Here is a 15,826-nt window from a genome sequence, read left to right as displayed (position 1 = left end):
TCAGGCCCGAGGGGTGTGCCGGAGACGGAGGACCACAGACACTGCCGGCACTTCCGGAGACCGGCCTCGCAGGACGCTCACGCTCAGCTATTTCCCAGAGCCGGGGAGGGCCGGGGCGTGTTCGCAGCTACGTGAAGACTCTGCAGTCCTTTAAGAACAGACCCCTCACAGAGGCTGCCTTCCCGGGAACAGAGACGCCCCTGGCTGTGCAGCCCCCCTTCCTGCTCCCCAGCTGGAGAGCCGCCAGGCCCCAAGACTCCCGGGGCCAGTGCATGGGTACCACGCACCCTTGCCTGGGGCTGGGACGTTTTGACCCTCGGAGCTCAGCGTCCTGTGCAAAGCCAGAACGGCTGCTTCTTCTCCTGGGCAGGGGCAGACGGTGCTGCCCCAGGGGCCTGACACACACCGATTCAATTCCAGGGAGCAGAGAGCCCTTCTTGTCTCCAGGACGTCACTTTGTATCAAAGGACGAGAGCAGTCGGGGCTGCTGGACCAGGCCTGGGGGTTTCCCTCGTCCTGGAGCCTCCCCGGACCAGGCGGACCAGGACCAGATGCCGTCAGGTCTCGGGGTCAGGGAATGCTCAGAGGCAGGCAGGGGCTGACTGACACTCCCGGCCCAGGGAGAGGCTCCTGGAGGCGCTGCGCCCTGCAGGCCGATTCCTCCCAGACCGAGCCCACCAGGCTGTCCCTGCCAGCGACTGCTGGGCCCCTGCGCCCCTCACTGTCCAGTGCACATGGACCCTTCCGCAAAGCCATTCTGAGGGCCCGCTGCCTCCCCCAGCTCACAGCCCTCCGGGGCTGCCTGCAGCTGCTGAACCCGCAGAGTGCTGCTTCCCCCGGGCCTCCCGAGCCCCGGCTTCTCGCTCCTGGTCCTCCCAGTGTCACCTACCTGCACCCCCAGTGCTTCGTCTGCAGCTTCCCCGGCCAGCCCAGCACTCCCCCACCCCCCCCACCCCCGCAACTGCCGTGAACACGCGCTCCCTCACCTGCGCCTCCAGGTAAACTGTATTCTCTCCACCTGCTTCCGCCCCACCCTCCTCCTCCCAGCCCTGCAAGCTCCAGGGGTGACTCATGCCTTGGCCTCAGGTCTGCAGACAATGTCCCCGAGCCTCAGATTCAAGCGGCCACGCTCAAGCACCACCCCCCAGAAAGAGCCCGCGCTTGGCAAGGAAAATCGCACAGGGGTGAGGGCGGGCGGGCGGGCGGGCGCTCCACACCCTGTGCCCGTGACGCTCCACCCCAGCCCCTGCCAAGTCCTTAGTTTTCGCTGATACTATATTTACTGTTTTATTCCCGCCTCCTCCCTATTTGCGCGCATTTTGAAACGTCTGCCGTTGAGGCTGGAACAGCCTAAGCGACGCCGTAACTGCCCTCCCAGACCCGGTCAGCGGGTGCATGTGTGCGTGTGTGTGTGTGTGTGCGTGTGTGTGCGTGTGTGTGTCACCAGGTCAGGGGGCTGGGCCCGCAGAGGCGCCCCTCCCCCGCCCCGGCCCCAGCCTCAAGGCCACCAGCGCGGCCTGTTCTGTCCCGTGTGGTGACGGGGCCCACGCCGAGCAGACCCGCAAACAGGAGCGAACGAGCAAACGGATGGATGAGTTCTATCTAGTCCATGGAGACAAGGCTCCGGGGCTGTTTCGGCAGGTTTTCCTGGGGACTCCTCAAACAAATTCTCAAACCAAATCCTCCACCAAGGTCAAGTGTCCCCTCAGCTGGCCGACAGGACCTGAACAGGCTGAGTTCAGGAATCGCATCTGTTCCCGAAAGCTGTTACCTAAAGCGCCAGGCGTTACCTGGGTGGGCACCTCAAACAACACGGACGCCAGATCCCAGGTCCCAGGCTTCCATATCCTGGGGTCCCCGGCGTCCCCCACTGGGGACTGGACTTCACCCGCAAGCCCCAGAGGCGGGTCATCCCCCAGGGACTGCCTGCACGGCCTGCACCCTGGTCAGGCGGCCAGCACCGGGGCTCAGGACCTCTGGGCGAGGGGCCCAGTCCCCACGCGTGCCTGACTCAGGGGAGACCCTCGCTCCCGGGAAAGGCGGCTCTGGAGAGACAGGAAGGAGCATGGACGCTCCCGACTCGGTCAGGAGAGTCTCTCTTCTTGCATCAAGGCCGGGTCAGCGGGGGAAAGCGCCTGCTTCTCGTTCGTCCCCGGGACCCAACAGGCAGGTGTCGGCGGTGAGGGTGGCATTGTTCACATGTTATTACTGATGGTGGGCAACCGCGGCCCCCTTGTCCCCTACACCTGCAGGACCCGCCGCCATCCGAGGTCAGGACCACAGCGAGCCCCCACCGGCCACCCCACCTGAGGGACAAGGCGCATCTGACCAACCAGAAAAACAATAAATACCAGGAAGCCTGGGACCGAGATGCGGGACCCCAGGTGAGCACGTGAGGCCCCTAGGTCCTGACCTGTGACAGTGTGAGGGCACCTGTCACACTGAGGGTGGCCTGTGGTGGTGCAGGGTGACTTTGCGGGGTGACCCATGACATTGTGGGTGTGCTGTGATGGCCCCTGAGCCTGAGCGGGCCTGCAGGAGGCACGGGGCAGAAACGCTGCTCTCAGTTCCCCAGAGACAGAATTCTGCTCCCACCTGCCTGCGGTGACTCTCTCCGCCATGGAGTCTCATATCTGGGGTCTCGCAGAGGGGCCCCCCACCCCCCGAGCTCTGCTGAGACACCTCCGTCCTGAGCATCGCAGCCTCATCCTGCGGGGTTTGTTTAGCCCCTGGTGACACTGGTTTCCTCGGAATCTTGCTTCTCTATCTTTAAAATCCCCAGACACAGCGCCTGGCCGGCCGGTGGCTGCTGCCACCCGCTGCATGGACATGGACAGGCGCTTCGTTCAAACCATACTTCAGTGTGCTGGGGCCCACCGGGAGCGAGGGCCGGGCTGGGCCGGAAGGACACCCGTGAGCCTGGACGAGTAGCAGGGTTCCCAACAGGGCTTCTGGGCGAGCATCCGAGCTCCCTGGTCCCACCTCCCCGCCGCTGAAAGGACAAATTCAAAGTCGAGGGTGCCAGCGAATCGGGTGCTCATGGGCCTGGGGGTGGCGGTTTGTGGTCCTGAGTCACCCGGAGGCCAGCTCACCACGTGACACGGCTGCAGCGGGCTTCCTGTGAGGGATGAGCTTGTGATCAGTCCAGACTGGAGACACTCCCAGGGAGACGGCGTCAGAACTGAGGTGCAGTGTGGGGACGTCGGCTGCAGCTTAGAACGGGCGCCGTGGGTAAACCCCACGGACTGAAGGGGGAGGAAGCTGGGACCGGTGGAGACAGGGTCAACTGTGACGGTTCAGCACCGAGCCTGTCGCCACGGGCCGGGGGGCCTGGGCTGCAGTGCCGCAGAGAGGACAGCACCCCTGATTCCCCAGCAGCTCCCCAAGGGGCCACCTGGGTCCCGGCCTTCCTCACATTTCGGATTATTTTCTCAGGACGGCTTTCAAGTAGAGCATGAAGCGCTGCCAAATACTTTCCTGGAAAGTTCTAGCAATTTACACTCAGCAGCAGCTGTGTCCACTCCCACCTTCCACCAGCAGTTCAAGAAAAACTGTGCTGATCCGACAAGTGGGGTGTGGAACAGCAAAGTTGAGATTCAAATTCCTTTGGCCGATCGTCAGAGATTTTTCAAATATCTACATTTCTCCCTGCCTGTGTAGCCGGGATTCCATGTCCGTTGCTCAACAGCGGCGTCTAAGTTCAGAAGCTGGTGGCGGACGCCTCCCCGTCCCGTCGCTCCTACAGGCACAAACCCATTTGCTAACTTGATAAAGTCCCGATTACGCCGCCACATCCGTCTTTCCCCTGCAGCTTCGCCTTGGAGCGCAGACAAGCTTCCCCTCGTGAAAAATGTGACAAACATTCACATCTATTTTCCCTTTGATAAAAAATGGCTGGTGTGCTGACATTAATCTACGGGGAATTTCCTTCGCTGCTCAATGAGAACTTGACAAAATTAATTAGCGAGCGGCTGAGCAGTGACTCCCGCGTCCATCCATCAGCTCCCGCCCAACCTGCCCCGCCGACGTGATGTCACTTCATGCGTTGGAAACGTGCAGACACTCGGGCTGTGTCTGGCCTGGGCTGTGTCCTCGGTTGGCCTATTTTTACAATAACTCATCAGTTCTCACTTGGCCACAGCTGTTTCAGCACCTTTTGACATTTTGGAAAGTGATCTGGATTGACCTAAAACAAGTAACAACGGAAATACCAGAGGGTCCCGCAACCCGACGCTCGGGCCCCTGTCCAAGGTCATGAAGCCGTTGGCCCCGAACTACGTGCTCTCCCGTGCTGTGGTCTGCACAGCGAGGACACGGAAACACCCTACGAGCTGCTGTGAAAGACCGGGTCGAGAAGATGCGGTGCCGTCCACGCCACGGGACACTGCTTGGCCGCGAGGAAAGGGGACATGGCACGAACAGCAGCGGAGGGAGCTTGGGGCCAAGCGCGGCGCAGCAAGCCAGAGGGACAAACACCACTTACACCCGGTGACGGGAGGACGCAGGATGCTGACCGAAACTAGTGGGCACTAACTAACGAGAGGTGAGGCTTCTGGGGCTAAGGGGAGCCGGGAGAAGGTTTATGGGGTGGTGGTGGGAAGAAAAGGAACTGGCAGCTGTATACCCTTCTGTCTTTTCCGGTCCCCATTCACAGTCACCAGCCGCAGGTGGCCTCCTGGACAGAACGAGTGGGCCTGACACCAGCCGACGTGGCCACGTGGGGGGGCAGAGCCACAGAGGCGGGGCAGGCTCACTCTGTGATGTCCCTGCAGGGGTGAATGCTGTTTCTCAGACAAGTCCTGTCCCGAGTGATGCGTGACTGCATTGACCCCGGGGGCTGGGGTGCAGAGCAGCGATGGGCAGACACGGCCTGCAAAGGGTCTGCGTGTCCTGTTCCAAAGGCTCATGTCTGTCCTCAGCCCAGGCACTCGGCCAGTCTGCCGGTCCCACTTGCAAGTGTGTGTACCCGGGGCCTCTCCACGGCTGCTCCTGGCCATGCATCTTGTCTCTCCTCTGGACTTGCTGCCACAGCCCCAACCTGGCCTCCCTAGTCCCACTCTCTTGCCCAAACGCACGCCACTACACCACTCTAACAGTGGGGCATCCTCTACACTTAGAATAAATCCAGCCTCCTCACGAGGGAGCAGGAGCTGGCCCACCTGGAAATTCTGGACTTGCTTCCTCCTCTGTGCTCTTGCTTTGAGTTTAGCTCATTGCTGCCACAGGACCTTTGCACTGGCAGCTGCCACTGGCTGGCAGGTTCTGTGCCCTGAAAACTTCATCCTGGGTCTAGGGCTTTCCATGCCCCGTGGACAGCAGACAAAACTTGCTCTCTCTCAGGACCAGGCTCCTGCACAGGCTGGAGCCTTTCGCCAGCGAACTGCCCTGCTTCTGTGGACAAGCCCTTTCTGTTTTCACTCAGCGTGGCTGGTTTTGTGCCGTCGTGGTCTGGGAGACTAAGATTTTTGCTGCGGAAAAGGATTAAGCCCCGTTTGGTTGAGAAGAGCTTTACTGAATGAGGAGGAATACTTTCTTTACAAAGCACTAACCACTTCATGCGTTTTACCACCGTGGCCCGTCATGGCGGCTGTGTCCCGTGAACGTCAAGGGAGACAACAGCCGCCCCGCAGGTCTGTGCTCGTAAAGACCAGCCAGGGCGGGCGCCCTCCGCTCACACAGCAAGTCACACTCAGGCTAAACCCCAAACGCCGAAGCCGGGAGGGGACGCTGCTGGGAGACCCTATGTCCTCCCATCCCTAACTCCCCGGGATGAATCACAACGACTCCCCCCAGAAGTGTCCATCCTAACCTGCAAACCTGCAAATGTGACCTCGTTTGGAAGCAGGGGCTTGGGAGAAGATGGAGTTCAGGTGGCGGAGAGGGGGCCTTGCCCCAGGCTGCTGTCCTTACATGGAGGTGGCCTGGGAGCGGAGAGCAGGGGCCGGCACAGAGCGGGTGGTGAAGGCCAGGGCGATGCCAGTGGACCCCTGCGTGGATCTCTGGCTCCAGAACCCCAGAGAATGTTTTAAGTTGCCCAGGAACGGACACACCCTCACTAGGGGCTGAGGGTGGGAGGTTTAGAACCCCCGGCCCCCACTGAGCCTCTGAGGGGCCAGCAGGGCCTCCCACCTCCTGGTCTCCTCCGCCCTCACCCACCACCACCAGCAAGGTCAAGGTCCCCAAACAGAGGGTCAGGGCCTCTATCTCGAAATGTGATCTCGCTTCCAGCTTCCGGAACGTTCTTTCCTGAGATCCGCGCTCCCGGGCTATCTCCCCATCGCTGCCCGGCGCACATTCCTGAGCGCTGAGGTGACCGGCGCGCGCCTCGCCATCCAGACGTTCCTGGAAGAGCCTTGCTAAGTCACCCCAAGGGTCCGGCGGCGGCAGGTCTCGGTGCTGACCAGGGAGCGGGGCCTGGGCACGGGCGCTCCCAGGACAGGCGGGTCTGGACGCGCTGGGGTGGGGGCCGCCTTCCGAGGGGCCCAGGCCGGGCGGGGAGCCACGAGGGAAAACAGGTTTAGCTCTGAAACTGACACCCCGAAGTCGACCCAGCACAGGAACCCAAAGCAGCGGCGAACCCCCAAGCAGAAATTCCCGGCGACTGGGGGGAGCCGTGGGCGCCCCGGGGACACGGAGGGGCGCGGCCGCCGGGGGTGGGGGGAGTGGACAGCGCCGCGAGCCGGGGGCTGCAGGCCGGGCCCGCGTCCAGCAGCATTCGGGGTTCTGCGTTGGGGGCGCAAACCGAAGCTCAGCTTTATGGATCCATCAAGCAACAACTTTTCTGGAAACCTTCACGGTCGTGCGGGCTGAGGTCAGCGGAGGCCCCCCCCCCCCGCGCCCCGGGGCAGAGGCCTGTGGGTCCCCGCGCCTGGGGCTCTGGTGCGGCCCCTGGTTCCTCGCCTGACCTTGGTGACCAGGAAAGCCCCCCATGTCCCCTCCTCCTCCTCCTGGGCGGCAGCGTGGGGTGGGGACCGCGAGGGGGGGGGTTGGAGGGCGTAGCACAAGGCTCTGGAGTCGCCCCGAGTGTGAGCCTCGCGCTTGGGCGCTCCCCGAGGCGGTTCTGGGCACCCGCCCGCACCCCCGCGGGCACAGCGCTGAGGGGGCGCCGGGCCGCTGCCCCGAGCGCGGCCTCTACCCAAAACCAGAGCCCCACTTCGCGCCTTCGCTGCCCTCGCCGCCAAGGGCACCCCGCCCCAAGCGTGCAGCTCTCCGCGCCCTGGGCCTCCGAGGCCGCAGCGCTCCACCCCCAGCCCTCTCCACCCCCAGCCCTCTCCACCCCCAACCCTCTCCACCCCCAGCCCTCTCCACCCCCAACCCTCTCCACCCCCAACCCTCGGGGGTGCAGCCTGCCAGGGCCTGCCCGCGCTGCCCGCCCTCGCTGCGTTCCCCAGTCCTGGCACCTCGCGCGCTCTGGACCGGAGCTTCTGCACTGGGAGCGGGGCGGGGGCGGGCCCTGCGCCTGCAGGAGCTCCAGCAGCACCCCTGGCCCTCTCCAGGGGCACCTCCCCTGCCAGAGAGCCCGGCGTGTCTCCAGGCATCGCCAAGTGTCCCCTGGGGGTAACATCACCCGCTCCTGAGACCCGCTGACCCTGCGGGGCTGTGAGTGCCTCACCCTCTGCCTCTGCGCCCCCGCCCCGCCTGCACGCCCCCCCTGCTCCTTGCTCCCCTCCCTTTCAGGTCCAGTCCGTGGCAGGCCTCCAGTCTCAGCCCCGCCTGGCACGCCTGTGCCCCTAGGGGCTCCCCAGGAACAGTTTCTCAACCCCACATGCTGATGAAAACCGCCGGGGGAAGCTTGTAAGCAGTGCAGATCCCAAGTGGAGCTTCGTCAGCACTTTAAAAACTCCAAGTCATTCTAGTGTGCAGGCTGCACGGGGCCCTGCGGCCCGGAACCTTCTCACCGCCCCCCCAGAGCCCACAGCACCCTCCATGGAGAAGCCAGGGCCCTCGGCTGTCTCAGCCGCCAAGTGGCGGTGCCAGGTGCCCCCAGCCACCGCCCGGCTGCCGGAGGGCCTGGCCCGTCACCCAGGCTGCTAAATCCTCTACTATCTGCGCGGCCTCCCTGCTTGGAAACACTCCACACATCCACTCCCCAGCACTTGCCTCACCCTACCCAACATTCCACAGCCCAGGTCCTGTGTTTCAGGCAACCGCATGGGCCTGAGCTCTGACGGGCTCACCGGGCCCTCCCGCCCAAAACCCAAAACACGCAGCAAGCCCGGCGTGCCGTCCACCCGGCCTGGAAGTTCTCTCTGCCTTGCCAAGCCCAGGCAAACCCATCTCCTCCCACCGGCCCCCTGCACCTCGCTGCTGCCCCTGGCCCCATGCCCACCACAAGCCCCAGGGCAGCGGCCCTTCTGAGTGTCCCTCATGGCAGAGCAGACACACCTGGGCGCTGAGTGCTCGGAGGGGACGCTGAGTGCTCGATGGACCCTCACAAACACGCACAGAGGACACTGGAAACCGGGGCCGTGGGCTGCAAAGCCAGGCTGTCCTGGAGGTATGACCCCTTGTGCAGGGCGACTCAGCCCCTCAGGCACGCGCCGGCCTTGGAGAGACCAGCTGTGTCTCAGCAGAAAAGCGCCCCTGCGGGACCCCGTGCTGTGGCACACCATGAACCACCAGGTGGCTCAGGACGTTCCCCCCTGCACCCCGGCAGGCTCCACACCCTCAGACAGACGAGGACACCGCTGAGCACCGGGGAGAACCCGCTGCAGCATCGGAGGACTGGGGAGCCGGCAGCACCCACATTTAGTTTTCATTCTTTGAGTCTGTGCAGAAACCCAAAGAACAGACTCAGCCAGCCCGAGGCTGCCCCGTGTGGGGTGGAAGGGGCGTGGGAATGGTTCTGGGAGAGCTGGAGCCCACCTGCTGTCCCTGCCTGCCCGGCCCACTCCCAGCCAGATGGAGGGATCAGGCACACTCTGCCCGATGGGAGGCGGGAGCAAAGTGGGTCCCCACATGGGGCCTGGCCACAGGCACCGGGCACGTGTGTGCGGGAGGGAGGAGGGAAGCTTGGGCGGCAGCAGCCCTGATGAAGACGTGCCCGGGCGCCTTCTGGGGTTACAGTGTCCTGCGGGCGCTCGGAGAACAGTCTGAAAAGACGGGGTATGAAAGCACTTTTTAGTTTAAAAGACCGTGCGCGCCGAGCAATTCTGTTACTCCCGCTGCTGTCCCCAAGGCCCTGTGGTCTACACCAGCCCCTCTGAGGAGCCCGGCACAGCCCCTCACGGGCCGCCCGTGTGGATGCCGCCCGGACAAACCCGGCTCTGCATCCTGGAGGCCGGAGGCTCTGGGACCCGAGGCCTCGGAAACCATGTGGGTCCGGCCATCCATCGGCACCACTGCTGTCCTTTCTGGAACATTAGAGCCTCACAGCTAAACGCCATTGAAAGACACAACAGGTTTTAGTCCCCATAAAAATGCTGCACCACAGATTTCTGATGAGCCTAGGAACGGGAGATGATGCCCCCGAGCAGCGGGTGGTCCTGAGAGCTGCGGGAGGAGGGAGGAGGGAGGAGAACAAGCAGAGAGACAAAGGCGCGACTAGCGGTCTCCCACCTGCTGCTCCTGCCCTCTCCATCTGTGGCTGCGGGCAGGGCTGGCACTTGGGGCCACCCTTCTCGGGGTCCCCACTCAGGCTGCCAGACGCAGGGTGAGCGGCTGCAGCGGGGTGGGGGCAGGGGCTGAACAGCGGCAGGGCCTCCCTCGCTCCCCACCAGCTGGAGGTCAGAGCCCCACGGCCGAGGTCACAGACGGGACACAAAAGCAGAATTCAAGGGCCGTCCCTAAGGGAAGCTCAGCACTACGGGGGACTCAGGGTGGCCAGCAGCGGCCGGCCAGGAGCCCAGGAACCCCACTTGATGAGTCGCTGCGGGGATCAGGCCCTGGGCCGAGGTGAGCATGGTCAGCAGACTCTGGAGTCTGGGCCTGTGGCCTCTGGAAAACCCGGAGTTCCTTTCCCTGCAGTTCTGACCCGAGGCCTGGGGGCCAAGGGACATGGGCAGGGAGTCTGCGAGCTGGGGCGCTCAGGCTGCGGGAAGCGGGGGTGACTGAGAGACACCCCCTCGGCCTCCAAAGACAAAGGCCCCGGGGATGATGATTTATGCAGACAGACAGACGGCCCCAGCGGGCATCTAGAGGCTCTCTGGACACCTCCTCCCTGGCCCTGCTGCTCCTCTCTAACGGGGAGCCTGCGTCTAGAAGACCAGACAGCCCAGGCAACAGCGGGCCTCCTCCCCAGATGGCACCCCACTCCACAAACCCAAGGGGCAGCCCAGCAGCCAGCAAGGAGGCCCAGAGGCTGCTTTCTCATAAGCCTCCCCCAGGGATCCCAAAGCAGGTGACCTGCTCTGGAACACACCTGGAGAAGCACCTGGGTAGGTCTGCTATTGACATCCCCTCTGCAACCTGCACTTCCGGGGTGACTTCCATTCCAGGATCGCTACGTCATACGCAGCTGAAGAATCACAGGCCAGCACCCACCAGCCTGGGGTGAGGGCCCAGGGGACCAGCACTACAGGGGTGACTGCAGCCAGGCTGAGCCCCGGCTCTGGAAAGTTACAAGCCACAGCGGGCAGCCTGGGGAGGGCCGCGGGGTGGGGTTCAGAGTTCCCTCCAGGAACTTGAAAACGAGAGAACTTTCTTAGGGTTGAATCAGGACATCAAAGCATGCCCAGTCCCAGCAGTGCTATTCACAGCAGCGGAAAGCAGAAATTACCCAGCGTCCACCCTGGGGCACTGACTCAACAGGGCCAGGCACACGGGGTATCACTCGGCCCCAGAGGGAAGGAGCCTGACACAAGAGCATGAACGGACCCCGCATTCAGGTAAGTGCATGAAGACGGTCCCAAGAATTCACACAGCAGGTGAATTTCTCCACTTGTGAGAAATTCCCAGCACAGGCGAGACCACAGAGAGGGCAGAGGGGCAGCGAGGGGCTGGGGGTGGGGAGCGGGGTGGGGGGCGAGCTGCTGGAGGGTCTCCTTTTGGGTTGAGTGCTCTGGGACTAGAGAGGGAGGGTGGCAGCACGATTTAGTGAAAGTAGTGTCACCGAACTGTCACATTTTGAAATGGTTTATTTTATATCCAACATTTAACAAGCAGCGATGAACAGGGGGTGAAGGAAGGGGACCCATGTGCGCCGCTGGTGGGAACAGAAGCTGGGAAGCCAGGCGGAAGCCCCCAGAGAACTAAAGCGGGGATGCCCTGAGCTCGAGTCCCATGCGCCCGGGGACGGCGCCCGGCTAAGCCACGGGACTGCGGGGGCCCCCACAGAGGAGCGGGCGCGGGGCTGGGCCCGTCCACCTTGCAGCACCGCTCGGCCTCGAGGAGGGACAGGACGCTGCCGCCGCCGGACAGACAGACGTGATGGCGAGTGGGCAGGGCAGGGCAGCGAGGGTTATGCAAAGTAGCCGGGGAGGAAGACAAATATCGGGTGACTCCACCTGTCTGTGGAGCAAAGGTGAGCGGAGGAACAAAGAAAACAAGATAAAAATAAGCCAGTGGACGCGGAGCACGTGCTGCGGCAGCAGAGGGGCAGGGGGGTGGGAGCAAGGGTGGGGGTCCCGTGGGGGGTGGTGGCTGTTTTTTTTTTTTTTAATACTAAATAAGAAAATACAAAAAAAAAAAAAAAAAAATCCTGGAAAGAAAGCAAAGTCGCCCTAAGGAGGCACAGCAGGCAGGCAGGCACCCCTAACTGAGGACGCGTCCCCAAGCCCGTCTGGGCTGGGATATTAGGAAGATGCTACCCCACAGGAGCACCCCACAGGCCACCCCACAGTCTGCACAGATATTAAACAATTCAGATATTTTTATTTAAAAGTTGTGCGCTCTGAGAAGTACTTCTGTTCAGAATAGAAGCAGAAAAAGTGTGTGCAGTCAGGAGGGGCGGCCTGGCAGAAAGGAGGCATCAAGGCACAAGGTGCCCGAGAACAGCCAGGGGGGCCGGTGGCTCGGGGTGATCCGCGAGAACCTCAGAACGCACAGGACCAAAGCCCCTTCGGACAGGTCACCTCGGGCAGATTTTAGGGCCTGACTCACACTTGTTAAGCAAAACCAGAGGCAGGCGGGGGTCCCCCAAATCAGGCTGAGCAAAGGGCAGCAGGCATGGCCCGGCGCAGCCTGGGTGCAGACGCTCCATCCCGCTCACGGTCCCGGTACGGCCTGGCCACACAGACCCGCCTCTCCACCCGCCAGCACAAAACCCGATGCAGCTCCCACCCGTTCACAGAGGGGCAGGCCGAGGCCCAGCAGAGACCCCTTGGCAGATGGGGGACAGCGGCGCCCCGGGGCTCACACCCGACAAGCCCGCTTCGGCTCCCCTGGCAGAGTCACAGGGGAGGTGGGAGGAGAGGTGTCCCAAGGAAAGGGGTCTCCCTCTCAATAGGTAAACTGTGGGGCTACCCCACTGGGGAGGCCCCTGGCTCCACCGCCTGTTCCCACCACCGGGAGACCCTCTTTATTTGCATCCCCGAGGGGAGTCCTCATATCAAACTGACAGATCAGCAGGTTGTCTGCCCTGGGGTGGGGTTTGGAGGGGCTAAGTCATCCCATATCCGCTGTTTGAGGGCCAGACCCTGCCCAGAGGGGAGCTCCCCAATGCCAGGCAGGGGGGCTGCAACCCCCGCCCTGGGGATCCCTCCAAGGGGGCTCAGCCTTGGGAACCTGTCAACCAGTCTTCCTAAGGTTCTCCCTGCACTGGCTCACGCGTGAGTGGCCTGAAGAATTTCTCCAGAAATGCACTTCCTGAGGTGTCACCCACCTCCGGTGACTCACAGGCACACCTGCCCCCCACAGCCACGCCCCCGAGGCCCAGTTCTCAGGTCCACGCTGTTGTTTTGGGATCAGGAGCCAAACCAAGGACCCTCACAGCAGCCTTCCCGGGAGGGGACCATCCCCTCCACCGACGGATGTTCTGGAACCCCGTCCTTCTCCACCGCCTGCCCCCAGGCCCTCTAGGGGGCCCTGGAGAGAAGTTGAGGTCAGAGGTCGCGGGGGGGGGTCTCATCACTGCCCCTGTTCTCTGGGCACAGGGTCTCTGGGCCCCCGTCTGTAAAACGGGGCTCGACTGCCGCTCCCCAGCAGACCAAGAGGGCTGTGAGCTGGGGACACCAGCGTGACTTGAATGCACCACCAGCCCCCGCTGGGACCCCAAACCTGGTGCTCCCGGAACCCCACAGCCGTGCCTGCCCTCCCGGGAGCCCCAGCACCCCTCCCTTCCACTGCGCCCCAGGCCCAGCGCCGCTGCCTTCCGAGGACCCCGCGCCCCGTGCCTGGCGCCCTAGGCTGCAACCCCCACATTCGGGGGTGCTGAGTCAGCACAAGTCCAGTTAAACCAAAGGTGACTGCCCAGGTCAGGCCTTCTGGAAATGGGCGCCGGGCCGTGTCGTCAGCGGGAGCAGCCGACAGAATAAACAGGTCAAGGGAAGAAGGGTCAGAAATGGCTTCTGTCAAGGCTCGTCCGGGTTTCGGGGGGCCGCGCCGGGAGGCCCTGCGCCTTATCCTATCTCCCACCTCCCGGAGAGGCAGCTCGGGCTGTGACAAAGGGGCCATTGCCTTTCTCTTTAGAAAACCAGGGCTGCCTGTGGGGTCTCGCCGGGGCCTCGGCAGGACCCTGTGAGGGGACGGGGCACCCGCGGCGCCAGGTGGACGCACCTGCTCTGTCACTGAGAACATCTCGCCCACCGGCAAGGTCCGGCTGCCGCAGCCATGAGGACCCCGGGAGGCCCTGAAGCGGCGATCAACACCTTTATAATGAATTCCAGCCCCAGCCGAAGGCAGAGAGGCGGCCGTGCACCACGGTCCTATCTAGAAGCCGCGTGTAAACAGGATTTACGGGCAGTGACACGGGAGGAAGGAGAGAATGCAGCTGTGTTTGCGAGAGCAAAGTCCAGGGCTGCCCCATGGGCCCGCGGTAGGCACCGGTGCAAAGCCAGGCGGGCCCCGCGCGGCGGAGGGCGGCCACCCGACACGGCCACGGCCTCAGTGCCCGCCTGCTCCTCATGTCAAAGAGGGCTGGCTCGGAGGCCTGTCCATCCCCGGGCTCTCCACAGAGCGGAGGGAGCGACGGCGGGGTCCCCAGGCCATGGCCTCCCGGACAGGGGCTCAGCTCAGCACCTGGCAGGACACCCGCAGGCCGCCACAGCATCCCGGGGACCCGCTCTGCTCCGCTCCGGGGACAAGGACAATAGCTTGGCCAGCAGTCACGTGACCCCTCCTGGCTCTGGGGCCCCGGGGAGACGATGTGCTTGAGGCTCATAATGAGCTGAAATGTCGCGGAGCCCCAGTCTCCAGGCCCAGTGCCCACATGTTCCTGGTGAAGTCACAGGACCTGCGCTGGGCCCTCAGTGGAGACGTGAGAACAGGGTGGTGGGGTGTCCAGACAGGCCCAACGGCTGGTCCACAGGAGGGAAGGCGGGAGGGAGGGCGAGGCAGGAGGGACGATACAGCCGGGAAGGAGGGACGGGGCCCGGCAGATCAGCCCAGGTGAGGACAAAAACGTCACCTCCTCACCAGACCAAAGGCCTCACCGCCTGGAGGCCTGCACAGCCCTTGGCCCTGCCTCGCCTGCGGTGGCTCCTCCGTGGACCCCAGGGGGTCAGTCGCAGCATTCCCGCTGGCCCAGCAGCCGAGGACCGGCCACTGGGTGAGAGGGCGCAGCGTCGTCCCGCCAAGCGCTGCTGGACACTAGCCAGCATTCGTGGGCCGGGCGTCCCGGGGCTCAGGCAGAGGCCGGGAGACAGACGGGACAAGGCGCCCAGGTGGTGGGGGCGGGGGCTGCAAATTCTTGAAGTGTCTTCCCTCCAATTCCGGGTCCCAGACCTTTCCGATAATCCCCCATTTTTCTCTCTTGTGCGAGCTGGAGTGAACAACCGGCAACTTTGTGTCTGCACGAACCTTCGGGGACCGGGCTCCGTCTCTGCCGAGGAAGAAAGGGCGTCCAGGGGAGGCCTCGCAGGCCGTGTGCCCCGAGGGCTCTGTGCACACTCAGGACGGAGGTCAGCTTCCACGCTCTCTGCGGAGACACTGTTTCCTGACCCGAGCACGAAACGCACTCGTGGGGCCCTTCGCAGACTGCGGGCCGCAGGGTCACCTTCACGTGCTGAGCTGGCGAGGGGCACCCCAGCCGGGGGCAGGAGCAAGGAGGCCCCGCGGGAGGGCGCCTTGTCGTGTGAGCAGTTTCCGTCAGATTGAAGGCGCCTGAAATAGGCAGCGGTGGGATCTTCCGCTTTGGCCTCCCAGGCCTCAAGCCTGCTCGAGTCTCTGTCCTCACGGCCTGCCGCTCCACAGGCTGCGCTGAGACCGACTCAGCACGGCTCCCCGGAGGTGGTCACAGCTCCCAGCCCCAGACGAGCGAGAGGGCTGGAGTTCGCGCCGGTCCAGATTCTTGATTTCAGTTACTCGGGGGAGTGGGAGGGGGAGTCGGGGGGCCGGGGGCTCATGACCTCATCACGTTCAAGCAGCCCTTCATTGGGGAGGCATTTTAACGCAGAGGGTGTTGAGCTCGGCGAGCACTGTCCCGTCTGCAGCCTGTGCGTGGACGTGGGGCGCCTCTTGCCCTTGGTCACCGTCACACGATGAGGACAGACTGTCCGCAGGAGCCTGCAAGCTGGGCAGGAGCAGAGCCTGCTTCTAGGTCCCCTGCCAACGAGTCTGGCGGGCCTGGCGGCATACTGCTCAGGACGCTGGCCTGAGCAGCACTGGCCAAGGACGTGGGGCAGCCGGGGGCTCTCCACACATGGGCGGGAGCCCACCCTGAACCCGGCAGTCAGCGGAGGTGACCAGATGCTGGGGACGGGGTGCAGCCGTGAGAAGGACAAGATGCCAC

This window comes from Talpa europaea, assembly GCF_964194135.1.
Source record: "Talpa europaea genome assembly, chromosome: 1".
NCBI classification, from domain to species: domain Eukaryota; kingdom Metazoa; phylum Chordata; class Mammalia; order Eulipotyphla; family Talpidae; genus Talpa; species Talpa europaea.
The sequence above is the reverse complement of the archived record's forward strand: the minus strand, read 5'-3'. Positions refer to the sequence as shown.